The following is a 22357-nucleotide window of genomic DNA, read 5'->3' as shown; positions in this document are numbered from 1 at the left end:
TATAATCAAATTAATTGATTATTAGAAATTTGCTCTAGGTAAATGATAAATTAAATTAACCAAAATGTTGAGAAGGGGGCTAATAGTCCAGATGACCATTTTTAGGTGATTACAATTGTAGCTATTACTAAGATTATGGTGGGGTAATCTACCCTCTCATCTTCCTTGGCATGCTTTCTTTTTCTTCTAATGTAGTATTCTATACAATATATTTCATTAACACCTTTGTCTTCTTTTTAGGTCCTATCCCACTAGCCATTTCCTTGGTCCTTTTAGATCTCTTGGGTGTTTTTTCTTCCTTGTTCTCTTCTTCTTTTTCTTACTTAACAAATTCAAAAGTTAGTGATGGTGAGGTCTTTGTAGACCTTCTAGAAAATGTAGGGGTGTTCATCTCATAGATTACTATTGTACACTCAAATGTGTCCCACTCTAAACCCTTCTATCCAAACGATTCCATGAGTTTGAAATGCTTGGATGTCGGCTTAGAGCTCCCTATCCATGGAGTGCAAGAGAGTATATTTCAAGAATAAGAAGGCTCTCAAATGAGCCTTAGAGATACTATTCTTGCTAGTAAACCATGCAATGGGAGGTTCCAAAGACAAGATGCAAGAATGCAAATATCTCAAGGAATCCCTCAAGTATGTAATGCAAGATGGAAGATTAAACTAGAATGGAGATGCAAAATGCAGCTATGCTAAAACATGTATGAGAGTGTTACAATCCAACTACTAGACTATATGATTTAAGCTACATGTAAAAATAAAAGCTAAGCTAAGCTAGAATGCCATGGATGAGAGAATGTAGACAAGAAAGAGAAGTTCTCCACAAAGCTCCAAAGAAACCTGTTAGAAAACCTGCAGCATAACAATATTCAAAATGAGGATTGATTGAGGGGGAAATCTCTCTCCCTTTTAAAGTTGTATGGATGGTAGAGATCAAGATGAAGATGGTGGATGATCAACGGTGGAATTTGAAAATAGAAGTGATCCATGTGCACACACAAGTCAACCAATAGAATATAAGTTGACTTGTCATATAAGACAAAAGTCACAAAGCCTTTTCTTTTAATTGCAAAATAGAAAAAAGACTTTATGTGTGCACTTTAAGTGGGTTAGAAGAATGGGGTCTTTTATTTAATTAAAAGGGGACATCTTCTTTTAATCAAATAATGAACTTAGGATAGTATAGTCAAACTATAGGTTATAATCAAATAAATTGATTATTAGCAATTTGGTCTAGGTAAATGATTAAATTAATTTAGCCAAAATGTTGAAAAGGTGGCTAATAGTCTAGATGACCATTTTTAGGTGATTACAACTATCACATCTTCCTCTTGCTTAATTGGTTGAGCTTATATAGTAGATGATATAGAACTAATAGGTTCTACAAGGGTAGATGTTGTTGGAGGTGGACTACTAGGTGCAACAGGTAAAGGTTTCACTAGAAAGATATTACTTTGACCTATTTCCTTCATTTCTATAATTATTTTATTAGCTTCAACATACTCTTCTTTTTTCATTCCAATATCATGAAGCATCTTTTTTACAACAATGTCTACCTTCTTCTTGGCTTCCTTATAAGTCTTTAATTATTCTGCTTCATCCAATCTCTCTTCTACCATCCTCCATTTCTCACCCTCATCATCAACATCTATCTTCAATAATTCTAAATACTAACTTATTTCAGCCTTAGTAACTTCATAACCCAAGGGGTCAATAAAGATGACTCTAGGAATAACTACCTCCGTACATGTCTGTCAATTTTAACCTTTAAACATATTTTCTTCTTATATTTCTCAACAACTAACTTTGGTATCCTTACTCTTCTCTTCATCTCAAATTGGAGTGTTCTTATAAAGCTATTTACAATACCAATCATGTAGTCTTTAGATTTTTTCCTATAATACTTTCTTATTGGTTTCATTTTATACTTATCTAATTTCCATTCTAATTATGGAATATTTGGGAATCTTATCATGACATGAAAGAATAGGTATGTGATCAGAGATCTAATTCTAAAGGTTGCATACTTGATCTTCTTAATTCTTTCTAGGTTATCAAAAAGTTTTTTTAGAATCTCTCACACACATTGACTTCGATTTAGTCAACACACATCTTATATGTTGCATTTATGAAGCTTGCAAAGACTTCATCTTCCCTTGAACTTGAACTCATCTCATAAGCTAAGATTTTTTTGATAAATCTGACATCATCTTTTTCAACTAGGCTCAACATCATGCCTCTATTATTCTACTTGGTTTTAGTGTTTTCTTCACATTCTTCTCATTTATCAATGCTTTGTCCTTATTTCTTAATCCATCCACCTCATGACATAGGTCACTTGTTATGTTAACTACATATTCTTCTATCTAAAAATTATTATCATGGATTAGATACTTAGAATGATTCTTACCCACTCTTCATTATCAATTTCATGGAAGAACATAGATTGTCCAATCTTTAATTGATCTAAGTTGTTGAATTCATCCTTAAAGTTGATTTCTTGTTCATAAACCTTCTCAAATTTATTAGTAATATCCAAATCTCCTAGATTTTTTGTTGGAATAGTATAGAATAATTGGGGGGGGTGAATCAGTTATCCAAAGTCCAAAAAATCCCAATTAAAATTCTCAGTGCTTAACAAAACCCATATATATTTGTAGGTTACTATCTTAGGTCAAAATCAATTTGCAAAAATGTAAACATAAAACATAATAGAATCATTCATGCATATGGCACAAGGATTTTACATCGAAACCCAATTTGGAAAAAAACCACTAGCAACATGCTACTGATTCTCACTCTTTTGAAGTGACACCTTGTTAAAGGCTATCCCTGATAAAGCTTACAATACACACTGTTAAATGTGACCTGGTTGAAGGATTTCAATAACCCTATTAGGAGTGAGCCTTCTTAGAGGACTTTAGACCATTCCATTAGAATGTCACCCAATTAAAGGATTTACAAATGACTATTAGATCAACCTTAACCCAAATAATTTACCCTAAACTAATAAAATGATTAGAAAGTAATAGTAAGGCTTTAATCTAATAACAAATCACAACTCATTTGTAGATTACAGATCTCTATTTTAGTCCTCCATTCTGCTTGGCTTCATTCACTTCAGCTCTAATAGCTTGTTCACCCTTCAAGCATTCATCCTCTTAAGCTTTCTTTATTTTCATGCCAATTGTAGACTCTATAGTTCAACCACCATATGAAGCAAAACCCTAGACTCTTGTCTTCCTTGGGTTCTCACATATGCAACTGTTGCTTCAAGCATTGTATCCCCTTATAAAGAGAATTCAGGTATTTTTCCACTCAACCATAATTGCCAATTCTAGGGTTAGGTCAAATTTATTGAATCTTCCCTCTTTTCCATTTTCTCCCTCTAGAAACTTCCTTCTCAATCCTCCTTAAATTCACCTCAAAATGGTTTACCTTGAATTATGTGCCTCTAACTCATCAAGCTTATCTTTCACATGGTTCAAACAATCTAAGAAATCAACTCAGTCAGCTTAGATTCATCAAATTCACAACCTAACTAATAATACTGTCACTCATCATTAACTAACCTATGATGCTCGACACACACTATGTTGCTCAATATCCACTAATAGTTCACTTAGAACATACTAACATTTAGTGATGCTTGAAACCAACTAATCTTTACTCGACATACACTCTATTTCCACTAATTGATTTTATGCTCAACTTTCCCTAACATTGCTCAACACCAACTATTCACTCAGTCAAGCTTAGTAGACACAATTTTTCTTCCTTTTTCTTCTAGACTTACTTAGTGTATCTATTCTTAAGTAGATAAACAATACACTATATCATCACTATCTTAATTGATCCTAGTACTCCTTTTACATACCATATAACTCAACCTTTTCTCTAGGTGCTCTTGTTATCACACTTGATCAAATCCTCTTCATCAATCAAACAAATGATAATACTCAAATCAACTAAGTAATTGTCTTACTACTAGGTAGCAAGTTTGACATCTGTAACAAAACAATGATTGTAACACATTCCCATACTTGCATCGGTCTTTTTCTCAAAAATATCCCTCTTTGGAATTGATAACAAACCAATACCAACAATCAATACCAAAAAGAAAATTATACCTTGTATTGAAATCTCTCCCTCTATCAACAATTTCCATCTTCTGTCTAGGCTACAAAATTTTGTTCTATTCAATAGAAAATTCAATTCACTCTTTCTTATGACTCCCTCTTGGTTAGCAAACTTAATCTTCATATCTCCCTCAACATTTCATCTTATGGTGCTTCTCCCTTTTTTATCTTAAGTTATATCATCTTCCTTTTCTTTGTTTCTCCTTCTTCTATTTGTAGACCTCCCTCTAAATTATTTCTAATTAGTCTTTGTCTTATCTATCTATCTCTATCTTATCTGTGTTGGCATTTCATATATCTCCCTCTTTGAAAATAGTGTCAAAGACTAGTCATCTTAATATGAAGATGGTAGTAATTTCATGTTATCCCTCTATCACCTAACTTGTGACTACTCTTCTATTCTAGCTCTTTGATTACTTTAGGCATCCCTAAAATAAAATCCACTATATGAATGTGTAAAGTATGACATTTGACTCAATTGATGTAGGGCACAACTCATGATTCTTAAAAAACTTTGGATAGGGGTATCACCCTTAGTTTACCTCTTAGATACTGATGAGCATCCTTAGGTAATGAATATATTAGTTATCTATTCTTTGGTATTTAAATATTCCATCTTCACTTCTTTGTCATATACTAGCTCTCTCAAGTAATGATAGTTGATAGATATATATGTTTTGTCTTTGTGTGCATCACAAGGTTCTTAGATATGTTTATTGCACTTGTATTATCATAGTAAAGTATAACAAGTTCAATAATTTCTTCCTTCATTCCTTTCAATAGTTGTTTGATCCATACAATATTGGTACAATTCACTACAACATCAACATATTCAACTTCAATAGTAGATGGAGATATGCAATTTTATTTCTGACTAATCTATGTAACTAGTCTCTTTTCCAAGAAAAATGCTCCACCACTTGTACTTTTTCTATTATCAATATTTCCATCCCAATAAACATTTATATAGGCTTTCAATTCAAATTTCTCATTTTTCTTGTAGCATAGACTAAAGTCCTCTATTTCTATCAGATATCTCACAATTCTCTTAACATCCTTCAAATGATTCTCCTTAGGATTTGTAGAAAATCTTGCAATAATCCCAATAGTTAATGCAATGCCAGGTCTTCTATGAACTACATATTGCAACTTGTAAATCATAGACCTGTACAAGTTTTGGTTAACATTAGTAGTATCATCATTCTTTGATAGTTTATGTCATGTCACCATAGGTGTGCTAATAGGATTTGAATCTTCCAATCCAAAAGTTTTCAATATTTCCTTCACATACTTAGGCAAATTGATGTAAATATCATATTGCATTTGATACACTTGCAATCCACCAAATAATTTAATTTCTCCAAACATGGACATCTCAAATTCTTGCTTCATTTCATTAGCAACTATCTTGCAAAGTACATTTTGTCCTCCAAATATGATATCATTACCAAAAAATCTAGATATTAAAATAACTTTACCACCTTCAATCTTCAAGTATAAATTTTTGTTATCATTAGTTCTCTCAAAACCAATCTTCACAAGATAACTATAAAGTCTCTCATACCATGCTCTAGGTTCTTTCTTTAAACCATATAAAGCTTTATGTAATCAACAAATCCTTCAAGTTGTTCAATGTAAAGCTCTTCTTCTAGTATTGCATTCAGAAATGCAAATTTTATATTGATTTGGTAAACTTTGAAACTTTTGTATGTAGAGTAAGCTAGCAGAGTTCTCACTCCTTCCAGTCTTGCAACAGGTGGAAATGTTTCTCCATAGTCTATTCCTTCTTCTTGAGCATACCCCTTGCAAACTAATCTTTCTTTATATCTTGTGACTTTACCATTTTCATCTAACTTATTTTTATACACCCACCTAGTTCCAATAACATTCTTGTTCTTTGGTTTGGGTACAAGTGACCAAGTTTTGTTCTTCTTAATTTTTTGAATCTCTTCTCTCATGGCTTGACTCTAGTCATCATTCTCCAATGTATCCCCAACTAATTTAGGTTCATGCACGCTCAATAAACATGTATCATTTCTCAACTTATTTCTTTTCATAGGTTTGGCCTTTTTGTCTCTAATAATTTGTGTAGCATGGTGATGTCTCTTGACATACTTTGATAATCTTGGTTCTACTATGTTTTCTTCAATATGTCTCTCAAATTTAGAATCATTGTATGCTTCTCTATTAAGTAACTCAATATTTCTTTCATGTGCATTGATCTCACTATTAGAATGTACCTCAACTTCAATTTGCAACTTAGCTCCTGACTGTAACTTGGTTCTTGAATGCAGCTCAACATTCATTGTATGTGACTTGACAATCACTAAAACTTATTGTTGTTGATTTTCAAGTTGTTTTATAGCTTTATCATCAATTATGTCATCATATAAATATACAAAAGATTTGTAATCTTTAGGTTCTTTTGCAAGGTCAACTTCATGTACTTCTATATATTCATCAAACTTCACATTTGTACTTTCCACAACTTTGTCATTGTTTGTATTTAAACAATTACAAGCTTTACTCCTTGTGGAATAGCCTAGGTATATACCTTATTTTATTTTAGCATCAAATTTTCCATTCCTATTATCCTTCAGAATATAAAACTTTTTCCCAAATACCTTAAGATATTTTACAGTGGGTGAGTATCCATACCATAGTTCAAAAGGTGTTGAATGGGTACCTTTCTTGAATTGTACATGGTTTAGGGAATAGACAGTTGTACTTACAAAATCTCTCCAGTATTTCTAAGCAATATTCTTCTTTGTCATGAGTGTTCTAGCATAGTCCATCATAGATCTATTTCTCATTTTAGCAATCCCATTTTGTGGAGTGGTTCTATGTGTAGAAGTTTGTCTTTTGATTCCTCTATCATTACAAAACATCTCAAACTCATTTGATGTAAATTCTCCACCTCTATTAGATATCAAATATTCCAAGCTCTTGCCAGTTTTCTTTTCCACTCTAGCCAAGTACCACTTAAAAATTTGAAGTGCATCAAATTTTTGCTTCAAAAATATCTGTCATCATCTTAGAATAATCATCAAGAAATAGGATAATGTACTTGTCAGCTTTATAGCTTTGCACATTGATTGGTCCACATAAATTAGTGTGAACTAATTCAAGAATTCCTTTTGAAGAGTGAGTCTTACTTTTAAAAGTTGACTTAGCCATCTTGCCTAACTGACATTGTTTACATATTACATTATCTTGTTTCTTCAGTTTTGGCAAACCTCTAACTCTATTCATCTTATTGATATTGACCAAATTATCAAAATTAACATGAAGTATTCTTTTGTACCATAGCCACACATCATAAAATTGTACAACTAGAAAAGTAGCATCATTCATGTCAAGGTAGAAAAGATTACCTCTATTCTGATCACCATTTCTAATTAGATCTCCATTAGCATCATAGATCTTGGCCTTTCTATTTCCAAATTCAACCTTACAATCAGCACTATTCATTTGTGACACACTTAGCAAATTATAATTTAGTCCTTCTACACAATAAGCATTGTCACATATGATCTTATCTATCAACTTAATTGATCATTTTCCTTTGATAAGACATGGTGCATCATTTCCAAATCTAACACTATTACCTACATAATGCACAATGGAATTGAACTTACTTTTATCTCTAGTCACATGATTGGAACAATGACTATCAATAATCCATATGTCACTCTTATTCACATAAGATACAAGTGTAGTTGCCTCATCTTCATCAGAATCATCCTTCATTGCATCATAGACAACTTCATCCTCATAATTATCAGATTCTTCATTGGATTCCTCTTCACCAATGTAATAAGATTTCTTTCCTTTTTCTTTGTATTCTTTATTGTTATCATGATTTTTGCTTCTAAATTTGTCTCCACTTCTATTGTTCTTCTTTTCTAGACATCTAGCAGCAATATGACGAACCTCATTACAATTAAAACATATGATAAGCATCTTACCTTTGTATTTTACTTTTCCTTTGTGAAATCTCCTAGGAAAAAATGCTTCAAGCTATTCTACATCCTCCTCATTTGTATCACTATCACTAGAAACATTTTTTCTCTTTTTATTTTTCTTTTCATTAGGTTCTTTCAGTGACAACTTAGCTTTGAAAGAAGATTCAACATTCTAATATTTGAAGTTATCAAAATTAAAGAGTTCAAAGGTAGTAAACCTACCTATCAATCCTTCAAGTGTCAAATTAGTATCAGGTATACATCTTAGTTCATGTATGGTAGAAACTCTAATAGCATAAATGAGCAGAAGTGTCCTCAATAATTTTCTCAATATAGTATCATCATCAAACTTACTAGTTGCTCCTCTTATAGAATTTACAACTTCTTTTATTCTAAAGCAATATTGAACAATGTTCTCACCTTCTTGCATTCTCATTTCATCAAACTTACCTCTTAAGCTTTCAAATTTGGCTCTCAAAACATTTGAGTCTCCTCCATAGATGGCATAAAAAAATCCCACATCTTCTTTGTAGTGTCACAATCCTTGATGTCATCGAACTTAGAGTAACTTAGGGTAGATGCAATCTCTAACATAGCATGATTGTGTTCTTTTCTTTTTTAGATCTTCAACAATAAGGGCCCCAGTAGGGTCAACATGTTTAACAATAATGGTAATTTTTGCACGATCACCAAGACCTCCTAGATGTAGCTTCATCAAAAAAATTCATGCAAGAAAGTTCTCCTTTTTGAGCTTGGGTACCTCTATCTTAGGCATTTTGATCTATAACTTATAGTACCTTCAAATTATCTCTTACAAGCAACCAATACTATGGTACCAATTATTGGAATAGTTTAGAATAACTGGGGGGATAAATTAGTTATCCAAAGTCCAAAACCTCTCAATTGAACTTTTCAATGCTTAACAAAAATCATACATATATATCCTTATCGTGTATCTTGTATGCATCCATCATATAATTCAAAACTTAAACTTGTAGGTTATTGTCCTAGGTCAAAATCACTTTGGATAAATGTAAACATGAAACATAACATAATCATTCACACATATGTTACAAGGATTTTACATAGAAACCCAATTTTGGAAAAGCCACTAGTAACATGCTACTCATTCTCACACTTTTGAAGTGATGCCCTGTGAAAGGCCAAACCTATTAAAGGTTACAATACACGTTGTGAAATATGACTTGGTTAAAGGATTTCAATCACCCTGTTAAAAGTAAGCCTTGTTAGAGGACTTTAGACCATTCCATTAGAATATCACCTTATTAAAGGATTTACAAATGACTCTTAGGTCAACCCTAATCCAAAAGATTTACCCTAAACTAATACAATAATTAGAAAGTAACAGTAAGGCTTTGATCTAATAACAAATCAAAATTCACTTGTAGATTATAGATCTCTATTTCAATCCTCCATTATGCTTGGATTCATTTAGTTCAAATTTGATGGATTGTTCACCCTTCAAGCATTCATCCTCTTATGCCTTCTTGCTTTGCATGCCAATTGTAGACTCTAGAGTTTGGCCACCATACAAAGAAACACCCTAGACTTTGTGTCTTTCTTGGGTTTTCGCACATGCCAACTACTGCTTCAAGCTTTGTATCCTCTTATAAAGAAAATTTAGGTATTTTTCCACTCAACCACAATTGCCCATTCTAGGGTTAGGTAAGATTCATTGAATATTTCCTCTTTTCCATTTTTCTCCCTCTAGAAACTTTCTTCTCAATCCTCCTTGAATTTTCCTCAAAATAGTTTACCTTGAATTCTATGCTTCCATCTCATCAAGCTTATCTTCCACATGGTTCACAAAATCCAAGAAATCAACTTTGTCAGCTTAGATTCATCAAATTCATGATCTAAATCATAATATTGTCACTCGGCATTAACTAACCTCTGATGCTTGGCACACACTATGTTTCTCAGCATCCACCAATAGTTCACTCAACACATACTAAATTTTACTAATGCTTGGCACCAACTAAACTTTACTCGACATACATTTTATTTCCACTTTACTTAGCACTAATTGATTTTTGTCTTGGCTTGCACTAACATTGCTCGGCACCAACTGTTTACTTGGTAAAGCTTAGTAGACACAATTATTCTTCCTTGTTCTTCTAGACTTAGTTAGTGTATCCATCCTGAAGCAGATAAATAATTCACTATATCATCACTATCTTCACTTATCTTGGTACTCCTTTTACATAACATATAACTCAAACTTTTCTCTAGGTTCTCTTGTTATCACACTTGATTAAATCCTCTTCATCAATCAAACAAATGATAGTATTCAAATCAACTAAGAAATTGTCTTACTAGTAGGTAGTAGGTTTGACATCAGTAACAAAATAGATTGTAACACATTATCATAATTGCATCAATCTTTTCTCAATAATTTCAAACTTGTAGTGAATATATGATTGCACATCTTCTACAATTAACCCTCCATCCAGAATTTGTGAGAATGCCCTAGTATGGTCCTCTTCCAATTGTACAATTGAACTTATCTTGAACTTATATCTAGCTTTTTACATAATATATTGAAATAAAGAGGGAACCATGTTACAAATTACAAATGACTTCATAGTTAACTCTCATTGATGTAGATAAATACCTTGAAATCACAAAATTAGGGCTTTTTCATGAACCTTGTTGAGTTCTCTTCTCAAATACTTCAATTCTCCTTCAAATAACTCTTCAATTTCATCCATAAATTTCTCTTGGCTAAAAATTCTCAAATGATGGCTCATTAGTTTTATTTTTGATGAAGGGTGTTCCCCTTAATACATAAACACATAACAAAAACAAAGAAATAACTATAATTTGAGAGAAAAAAATATGGGCTTCTTATTATCGCTACAAATTCAAAATTATAATATGGTAACCCCTGTGGGTGCCTTCATTACTATAATCTGCTAGATAAAGTTGTGAACTATCACCCAAAGCTATCCTAGACAATGTTTGAGCATTTCTTAAATAGGTAATTTTATGTTGTCTAAAAAGGTTATAGACACTCAAACTTAATACTTAGGGCCAAAAAACCCTAAAAATACATATACAGTCAGCCAAATACATTTTTGACATTTTTGGTTGGCCATAACTCTCAAAGCGTTTCTCTGATTGGCCATTATAACCACTTTTAGGAAACCTCAGCTCTTGATCTACAAGCTTGGATCAACTCATCCATCAAGTTTTTAGGCCTCGTCTGAGAATGTTTAGATCCTCAATATTGAGCCTAAATTTTTTATCCAAAATTACACACAAAAAATCCACAATAAACCCATGAATACTTATGATATGAAACTAAACATCAAGTGGTAGTCTGATATATCCAAGATAAACATCCACCTCTAAAAATAGGGCATATTGAGCTCATGTGACTAATTTACTAAGTAGCAAGCCTCCGTAGACAACAAATGTGCATTAAGATAACCCTTATTTAAACAACTAAAATGTTTTTTTTTGGTTGATGCAAGATTTCTATTACACCCAAGATGCTCCTGCATTAATTTTAGTCCTTTTATTCACCATAAATCTATTCATCATAAATTGCGCTAGTACACGAACTCAAAAAGGTGATATTGTAAACAATAGACTAAATTTATTTCTTAAGCTTGCATAGAACCTTAGATCTTTATGTGCTCTTAATTTTACTCTCTGACATCATTTCCATACTTCTCCTAAGTGCACATAAATTTATGTCACCATCTCAGGGTCTAACAAATTTATTGCATGTTATCTCTTTTTTACTCTAATCAACTGATTACTTAAGTTGATAAGGGTTTATCAACTACTCCATCTAATTGAAACTTCTTCTTAGATGTATCATTTTTCTTCTCAACTCATACTTTTTCTCCCTCAAGTGTCTTTTATTTAACAAATGTTTAATTTAAGTTTTGTACTTTTTCTTTCACATTTTCTTTTTGCCTTTCATTACTATTTTTATTCCTTCTTTCATTATTGTTTGCATTCCTTCTATAGTTCATATTCTATGATCTCATACTTGGTGTTCTCATGTTGTTCACTCTACAAAATCTTGTTGTATGTCCCAAATTATTTCAAATTTGGCATGCTACAAATTGTTTCCATATCTAAGTACAAATTGTTTAGTCTGCAATCTGCAATCCCTTGCAATATTGATGCAGGAGCATCTAGTGTGGTAAGGGCAATCTTGTATCACCCAAAAATATGCTTAGTATTAGTTTCTATTAATGTGTTTTTATTTTTGGATATCCATTTGGGTCAAATAGAGATTCCAACTCTCATAGTTTGACTATTGGTTTTTTGGGTTAGTGTTTTTTAGCACCTTGGGATATGTGTCAGTGTAGAAAATAGGTTATTTTGTAACTGATCCATAATTATGATAAGTTAAAGGTTCTAAACTGGAGGGATGATTATAATTTTAATTCAAAGCACTCCAAAAAAAGAATCAAGTTAAAGGGCTTTATGGTTTGAAAGTTATTGTAGTTTTAAGTTACATGGAGACCCCATAAGAGCACTTCAAAGTTAGATTTGGGGCACTAAATGGCCTTGTACACACCCAAAAATGGAAGACAAGAAAATCTTGTTAATAGAGCTATATAGCACTTGGAGAGCTTTCTAAAAATTTAGATGGTTCATCAATTGGGGTCTTAGATCAAAAGTTATGCCTACCAAAAGTTGGAATATCGTTTCTGGATTCTTTTAATTTTACACTAACTTCTAACAAGTTTTCTAGAACCTTCTATTTTGGTGGTGGATGCCAAATGGCATATTCTAAAATTTATTCCTAACACTAAACCTAATTTGGGATACTTAAGAACATTTTTGGCATTGTAAATGTAGTTTTGGCAGAGTTTGGGAGAAGGTATTGTGAGAAGGGTTTTCCTCCAAAATCTAATAACATTGTAAGCCCATAGGGCATGTCATTGGGACTATTTTTTGTTGTATTTCATGTGATAGCATATCACTTCCGATAATAATATTTCCCTTTTCATTTTTTGTTTGTTTTGGTCTTAGATTGTGCCCTCATCAAATATGTCTAGAATCATTGTACTTAAACACATGATTCCATTTCTCATGACAATTGTTTCTCTAATAGGTCCACTAGCTACAGGGTTAGTACTTTCATACATTCTATTATTATTATATCTAGATTTATCACATTCATTAACTCTATATCCATAAGATACATAATTATAATTGTAACCAAAAAAGAGTTTATAATTCTTACCAATACAATCCTTCTTTATATGTCCAAGCTAATTATGTGCAAAGAATCTTCCATTAAATTGGTTCTTCACTTCTTTAGGTTGTTTAGATTGATCAAGTTGATTAGGTACTTCTTGGTTTAGATCTTCTTGTTGTTCAAGTTGTTGGTTCACTAGATCTAGCTCCTCAGATTCTTTAGATGAATCTCCTTCAACATATCCAATTCCTATCTTATTATAAATATATTTTTGTGCTATAATCTTCCCATCAAGTTTCTCAATGCTAGAATATAATTTATCAAGATGTTTCTTAGTTTTTGTAAGCTTGCCTTTTTTCATAGTGTTATACTTCTTAATTTATGTATATTGTAACTTTTTAGTCTCAAGCTTAGATGTCACCTTGGTAAGTTTGGATTTCATATTTTCATTCTTAGATCTCAAATCTATTTGAATTTTATTCTCATCTTCCACCATGCTCATCTTAAGATTGGTGATCTCAATTTTATGCTTTAGAATCACATTCTCAATCTTAATCTTAGAAGCTTCATTATTTTCCTTGATGTGATCATGTGACTCTTTCTTCTTAGATTTAGATGATACAATATGATCTTTCAACTTGTCAATGAAATCTTGTGCATCTCTAAGTTTGATCTTTATTTTGTTTCTTTCCCTTGTAACCACATCAATTTCCTCAAGGGGTTCCTCTTGGTTCTTCTATAATTGATCTATATTGATAGAGATCTTACTAAAAATGTATGCCTCCTCTAAGTAATTGTGTTATGATACCAATTCTTAGAAATATGGAGTACCAACATGGAGAGGAAAAGGGAGGGGAGGGGGTAAATTAGTGTTCCATAAACTTTTTCCCAATTATGTATATCTTCAATAATCTTTAAACTTGTATAAATGATCAAACTAAAAAGTAAACATAATGCAACTCAAAACAACATTATTTGTTAACTAGGGAAACTTGGCCAAGGGAAAACCCCAATGGGGATGGTACCCACAAAATGATCCACTAATCAAAAGTATCATGTGAAAGATATTGACCATGTTAGGAGTCTATTACATCTGCGTAGTGTATCTTACCTTGTTAGAGGACTAGGCCATGTGTTAGAAGCCTCAACATTGTTATGAGCTAGTATTACATTAAAAGTAGCAAGTTGATCCCACTACTCAAGCATGCATATACAATAGTACAATATGTGTACAAAAAGGTATAGATACAAAAACCATTCTGACTATGATGATATAATCAATATTTGATTTATCCTTCACATCTCTCTTCACAAAACTATTCATGCATCTACATCATACTATACTATCATCAAGTTTGCATCAATATTGATCATACAAAGTATGCATTCAAATATTATGTTGTTACAATACAATGCCACACTTATTACAAGCAAAAGGTGTCTTATTTTAACCAAAATACCTTTTTTCCATCATATGCTCTGCTCAACATGTATAACCTATTCTTGGAAAACTGAACATAACTATGATTACACATCAAATATTCTTGAATTCTCTTAACCACTTGCTTATTACATCATGTGCTTCCTTTCCTCAATTTTGCATAGTTTGTAGTGTCTCTAGTAAACTAGGATAAAGAATTTCCTTATTTTCTTGAATAATACTAAGATAATTTTCTAAGCCCAGGTATATAGAACTTAGTGTTATGTTTTTCCTTCTTCATAGTAGGTTATGTTCCCATAAATTATAACTCTATATCATCCTTACATATCCTTCTAGAAAAATTTCCAACAACTTTGTGTCAAGATCTTGGGCCCATCTTGGGTTTTAAAAATTTCTCACATAGTATAGCTAACCCTTTTAATTTTGACTATAGAATTTCTTTAAAATGAGGCTTACTTTCTTGATTTGGACATCCATTACTAATCTACACAATGTCCATGCATGCTATCAATTTGAAAACAAAATGCATAATTTTATTTAGGTATATCAAGTTAAGATTCATCGAAGGCCCTCATTTTCATGTCATAATTCATGAAATTCCTTCTCAAGATCTATATTTTTCCTTCAATGGAGATTATGGAGCTGGCCAACAAGGAGGGAGATCAAAATTCATCAATATTGCACAAGAATTCAAGTATTCAACCCTTCAGGCATTCAAGAGCATACTTATATCCATGATTCTATGATTTGGAACATGTAAATTTATCGCATTTGTGTAGACATATTACATTATTATTCTATATCTTTCATAAACATAGAAGTATTCATACATATTTGTGGATGGTACGCCCAAATTCATCCATAGAGATTTGGTAAGTGATGTAGGAGCATCCTAGGTTAATGTGTTATCTTGTTCAATTGTGTTCTTTCTACTAGTTGTTTTCAAGTTATAGTCATTGTCAAGTGCTGGTAATTTTGTACTTTAAGCTGAGTTGAGGCTATCCCATGTCATGTTAACATTCGAGTTCATGTGTTATCCCATCTTTCTTTGTAGTGTGTTTTGAGTTCCACTATGTTTGCCAAGCTATCCTTCATATGTCAAGTTACTTAGTAGATGCCAAGTGACCCTTCATGTATTGAGTTATCCTATTAATGTTGAGCATCAATATTTGAACATATTTTCTATGTTCTTGGTGTGAGTCAACATGTGGGATTTTTTTTTTACCACAAAATTTATGATAAGATCTTTTCTTGGGATGTGTCCAAATTGTTTATGGGTTTCCCTTTCTCTTATTTATTTATCTACAATGTTTAGTAAGCCATTTTGGCAAGTATAAATAGAGCATTTAGGCTTAGAATTAAGTAGCAATTAGAGACTTTGGAAAATTAGTGGAATATATGTTTGGAAGTGCAAATTTGGAGTTGGATCTTAGATTTTGAATGTATTTTGTATCTAGCCATAACCCAAAAGGCCTCACAGCTGGGCATGTATGCTAATAATTTCATGAATCGATAAAAGAATATTGTGCTCTCTCTCTCTCTCTCTCTCTCTCTCTCTCTCTCTCTCTCTCTCTCTCTCTCTCTCTCTCTCTCTCTCTCTCTCTCTCATGTTGTTCTCTTTATGTGTTTTCTTTTATTGTGTTTACTCTACAAGGTTGGTTTGGATTGGTGGGTGTGCCTTTGTCCTTGGTTTCTCCCTACCCTTGTTGCATTAGGTGGTATCAGAGCATAGTTGTTCTTGAGTGTGCACCCAAATTACCAAAGTGTGAGTTAGTTTTTGCTAGGAATTTGGATCATGTAGAACCCTAATTTGGATTTGGTTGTAGGGCTATAGATCTACATATTTAACCTATAACTTGCAAAGGGTTACAATCTTGTAGGAAGCTAATATGTAAAGATGGTTTGTGGCAAAGTAGATGTTGATAATGCCATGTTAGATGCCTTGAGACAAATTATAGCCAAATTAAATAATATTGAGAAAACCTAAAGGATAGAGATACATCTCGAGGATGTGAGTGATGATGAAGTGGTAGCACCAAACCCTAATCTAGAACTAGAAGAAGATCAAGATGAGGAAAGATTGTTGAGATTATTATCTAGGGCACATTCGAAGCCTGTTATAGAAGTTGTTCCTTATGATGGAAAGTTGGACACCAATGCTATGTTGGATTGGATCTCTAACATGGAGAAGTTCTTTGAGTATGAAAATACTCCTAATAATAGGAAGGTGAATATTGTAGTTACTAGGTTGAAAGGTCATGCTTCACTGTGGTGGGAGCATTTGCAAACTAATAGACAAAGGAGATGAAAGGAAAAGATTAGAACTTGGGTGAAGATGGTGAACAAGGTAAAGAGAAAATTCCTTCCTATTGATTACCAAGTTACTTGTTGAGAAAGATGCAAAATCTAAGACAAAAAGACATGACTATGAAAGAGTATACTAAGGAATTCTATAGATTGGACATAAGATCTAGACATGCGGATGATGATGTTGAGAAAATTGAAAGTTACATAAATGGGTTGAGATCTAGAATTCAAGATGAAATAAGTTTTGTGAAAGTAGAAAGCATAAAAGAAGCATATAAATATGCCTTGAAAGCTGAGGAGATCTTGATAAAAAAACATGAACAAAGAGAAAGAGGTAGAGGTGGTAGATTCCAGAGAGGTAGAGGTAGATCTTATAGTGAAGGTGGAAAATCTAACAATTTTGTGCATGATAAAGGAAAAATGGAATGGAAGAATGATGACAAAGATAAGAACAAGTGGAAAGGTGGAAGTTCTTACTGAGGAGGTATTGGTTCTTATCAAGGAAGAGGTAATTTTTATCCTAGAGGTGGTTTCTGTGGTAATTATTTTAGATGTGGTAAAGAAGGACATAGATATTTTGAATGTAGATCTTCTAAAAGTGGGTAGAATAATAGAAATTTTGTGATTCAAGGAGACATTGAGAGTTCACCAAGTGGACCTAAGGCTAGAGAAAATTTGATGGTGAGAAGAACCTTATGTAATAAGGGAAGTGATGAGGAACCTATCCTTAGGAGAACTCTTTTCAAAACAAAATGTAAGATGGCTAGAAAATAATGCAAGGTGATCATTTATAGTGGAAGTTTTACAAATTTGGTATAAGAAGATTTGGTTATAAAGTTGCGGTTGTAGAAGTTGAAGCATCCTAAACCCTATCATGTTTCATGGATCAGCATAAGATATTGGTAAGTGAACAATGTGTTGTGAAGTTCAAGATTGGACATTACTTTGATGAAGTGTTGTGTGATATTATGCCTATGAATTGTTGTCATATTTTTTTGGGTAGACCTTGGCAATATGATAGATATGTCATACATGATGGAAGATTGAATCAATATACTCTTTGGGTGAATGGGAAGAAACAAATATTATTGCCTTTCATTGAAAGTATAGATGAGCTTAGTTGTATTGCAATAAAAGTTTTCATAGTTAATGAAAAAAAATTTGAAAAAGAAGTGAAGAAGAATCAGGTTTGTTTTGCCATAGTTCTTAGAGGATTGAGTGTTGGTAGTAATAACCAATCACTGGAAGTTGGTGATGATCGAGTGAAAGTAGATAGTGGTAGCCGAGTACCAGAAGACATTACAAATTTTTTGAATGAGTATAAAGATATTGTTGCTGAGGATATTCTTGATGGTTTACCACTAGTGAGAAGCATAAGTCATTGTATGAATCTGATTCCTAGAGCTAGTTTTCCAAATAAAATACCATGTAGATTAACACCTATAGAGAATGAATAACTTAATAGATAAGTGCATGAGTTGTTGAAAAAGGGATTAATTAGAGAAAATTTGAGTCCATGTGCTATACCTACTATATTAGCACCTAAGAAGAATGGAGAATGGAGAATGTGTAATGATTCCAAAGAAATTAACAAGACCACAGTGAAATATAGGTTTCCAATGCCAAGGATGGATGACATAATGAATTGTTTGAGTGAAGAAAAGTATTTTACCAAGATTAATTTGAAGAGTGGCTATGATCCGATCAAAATTAGAGAAGCTGATGAATGGAAGATTGCTTCCAAGATAAAAGATGGTTTGTATGAATGGTCGGTTATGCCTTTTGGTTTGACTAATGCACCTATTACTTTCATGAGGTTGATGAATGAAGTTTTGAAAAGACTCTTGGGTAAGTTTTGATTGTTTATTTGGATGATATTCTAATATTCAATATCTTGAGCATTTTAGAAAAGTATTGTAGTGATTGAAAGAGGAGAGGTTGATGATTAATCTAAAAAAGTATTCTTTTATGCAAGAAGAGATTGTGTATTTGAGATTTTTTACTTTAGATGATGGTTTGAGAATGGATCCTAAGAAGGTTAAAGCAATTTTGGAATGGTCTACACCTGAGAATGTGGGTGAGGTAAGATCATTTCATGGTTTGGCTAGTTTTATAGAAAGTTTATAAAGAAATTTAGTGTTGTTTGTAATGTTGTGACTAAGACAATGAGAGGAGATAAAAGGGAACTCAAGTTGACATATGGAGCTGATAAGATTTTTGAGACTTTGAAACAAAAGGTTACTTAGTTTCTCGTATTGACTTTGCCTAATTTCAATAAGGTATTTCAACTTGAATTTGATGCAAGTGGTATCATCATAGGAGTTGTATCAAGTCAAGAAGGTAATCCTATTGCTTTCTTTAGTGAGAAGTTGAATGATTCTAAAAGGAAGTATTCTATGTATGATCAAGAGTTTTATGCTATTGTTCAAGCTTTGAAGAAGTGGAGACATTATTTGATTCCTAAGAAGTTTGTGTTGTATATTGATCATAAAGGTTTACAGTACTTGGGAAGTCAACATAAATTGAACAAAAGACATATGAAGTGGGTTGAGTATTTGCAAAGTTTTACATTTGTGATTAAGCATAAGAGTGGAGTTACTAATAGAGTTGTTGATGTATTAAGTAGAAGATTTTCTTTGTTGATAGAAATGAAGGTTGAAGTTCTTTGTTTTGATGAAATGAAAGAGTTGTATGATGTTGATCCTAATTTTTCTGAGACATGGAGATAGTGTAGAGCACTAAATCTGATAGATCACATCAGTAAGTATGATAAATTTTATTCAAGAAGGTATGTTGTTCAAAGGTATTCAGTTGTGTATCCCTAGAAGTTGTATGAGGTTGAATCTGATTAAGGAAAATCATAGTGGTGGATTGGCTAGATATTTTGGCATTGATAAGACATTGAGTTTGTTGAAGGAGAAGTATTATTGGCCATAGATGTATAAAGATGTTCAAAAATTTATGAAGAGTTATGGAGTTCATCAAGTTGCAAAAGGAGTAAGTTTGAATACTAGATTGTATACAGCTATTTTTATTCGTAAGAAACCTTGGAGTGACATTAGTATGGATTTTGTTGTTGGATTGCCTAAAACAACAAAGGTGTATGATTCTATATTTTTTTTTGTGGATAGATTTTCTATAATGACTCATTTTATACCATGTAAGAAGATATCAAATGCTGAGCATGTTGCTAAAAATTTCTTCAAAGAGGTTGTTAGATTGCATGGATTACCAAGAAGTATTATTTCTAATAGAGACAATAAGTTTGTTGGTTAGTTTTGGAGAACTTTGTGGAAGAAGATGGGTAATGAGTTGAAGTTTAGTTCTACATTCCATCCACAAGCTGATGGGTAGATAGAGGTTGTGAATAAAAGCTTGGGTAATTTGCTAAGATGCTTAATTGGGAGATGGTATTAGCACAAGCTGAGTTTGCATATAATAATTCTATGAATAGAAGCACATGGAAGACACCTTTTGAGATTGTTACTAGAATGAATCCTGGAGGAGTATCAAATTTAAGGGATGTTACTAGTGAAGAGAAGAGAAGTGTTGTACGAGAAGAATTTGTTGATTTCATGAAGTCTTTACATAAGGAAGTGAAGCTAAAGTTGGAACAACATAATTAGAAGTACAAGGAGAATATTGATAAGTCTAGAAGACATCATATTTTTGAAGTTGGTGATGAGGTGATGGTTCCTTTGAAGAAAGGAAGATTTTTAGTTGGAACATACAATAAGCTAAAGATAAAGAAGTTTGGACCTTGTAAGATTTTGAAGAAGTTTGATAGTGGAAATGCTTATGAAGTTGAGTTACCTAGTGACATGGATATATCTCTTATATTCAATGTTTCTGATTTGTATAAGTACCATGAGTTAGATGATGAAGTGGTTGTACCTAATGATTATCCTAAGAAGCAGATTGTAGAGGTTGAATAGATATTGGATTAGAGAGTTGGTAAAAGAAACAGAGGAAAGGATTACTATTAATATTTGGTGAAATGGAAGAACAAACTAGTTAATGATTCTACATGGATTTCTCAATCTATGATGGATTCAACTTAGGTTGTGACACTTGCATGATTGAGGAGAATCATTTCATTCTACCCTAGTTGTTTGATGTAGGAGCATCTTGGGTTGACATGTTATCTAGCTCAATTGTGTTCTTTCTGCCAATTGTTGCTAAGTTATAGTCATTGCGAAGTTGTAGCAATTGCTGAGTGCTAGTAATTTTGTAGTTTAAGCTGAGTTGAGGTTATCCCATGTCATGTTAACACTTAGGTTCATGTATTATACCATATTGCTCTACAATGTGTTCCAAGTTCCATAGTGTGTGCCAAGTTATCCTTCATCTATCAAGTTACTTATTAGATGTCGAGTGACCCTTCATGTGCTAAATTATCTTGTTGATGCTGAGCATTAGTATTTGGATATGTTTTCTACATTTTTGATGCAACTTGACTTGTGGGATTTATTTTGACCATGACATTTATGATAGGATCTTTTCTTGGGATGTGTCTATACTAGTTTTGGGTCAACCTTTCTCTTATGTCAATATCTAGAATTTTTTGTAAGCCATTTTGGCATATGTAATGATCTAGAATGTTCTATAAGACATTTTTCCATATGTATTGATCTAGAATGTTTAGTAAGTCATTTTGGCAAGTATAAATTCTTTAACTGGGACTTGACCAAGGAAATCTACTTCCCCTCAAAAAAATCCATTTTTCATGTGTGTAGCATCACACCTACAAGTTATTAGAGATATGAGTTTATATTCTCAAACAACTGTTTTGGGTTTCTGTCACACTTTTGGATTTCAGGTTTTTGGTGTAGAACATGTTGATGTCAACCTCGACCTCAACCTAAGATTTCTTGGAACTTAAGTTGAGTTGGACTGTTTAGTTCAACCTTTACTAGAGGCTCATAGTTTTTTCAAGATTGGTAGATCTTAGTTCCAGGGTCCTAAATCCATTTTTGTTCCAATTTTTGACATAGTCTGACAATTAATTTATAGATTTGAATTGGCCCATCCTATTTAACCTTAATATGAGTGTAACTCCTCATTTTCCATTTCATAGAACTTACTTTTATGTTTTAGATCTAATCCTTTAATGTGTTTAGATATCATATATGCTTCTAAATTTATTTGCAATTTGACTGGTCAATTTACTTGCACTAAACAAATCAATTAATCATATAACATTAAAGGCAAATAACATCTTGTAGAAAGATATGTTGAGAGTGTACATCTTTGAAAGTGACTTTGATTCAACATTATCAAACTTTTCATCCATTTTGGGTAGTGCTAATCTAATT

The sequence above is a fragment of the Cupressus sempervirens genome, chromosome 1 (genome assembly GCF_028749045.1).
Source record: "Cupressus sempervirens isolate cs-2001-9-10 chromosome 1, ASM2874904v1, whole genome shotgun sequence".
In the NCBI taxonomy this organism is placed as follows: Eukaryota; Viridiplantae; Streptophyta; class Pinopsida; order Cupressales; family Cupressaceae; genus Cupressus; species Cupressus sempervirens.
The sequence above is the reverse complement of the archived record's forward strand: the minus strand, read 5'-3'. Positions refer to the sequence as shown.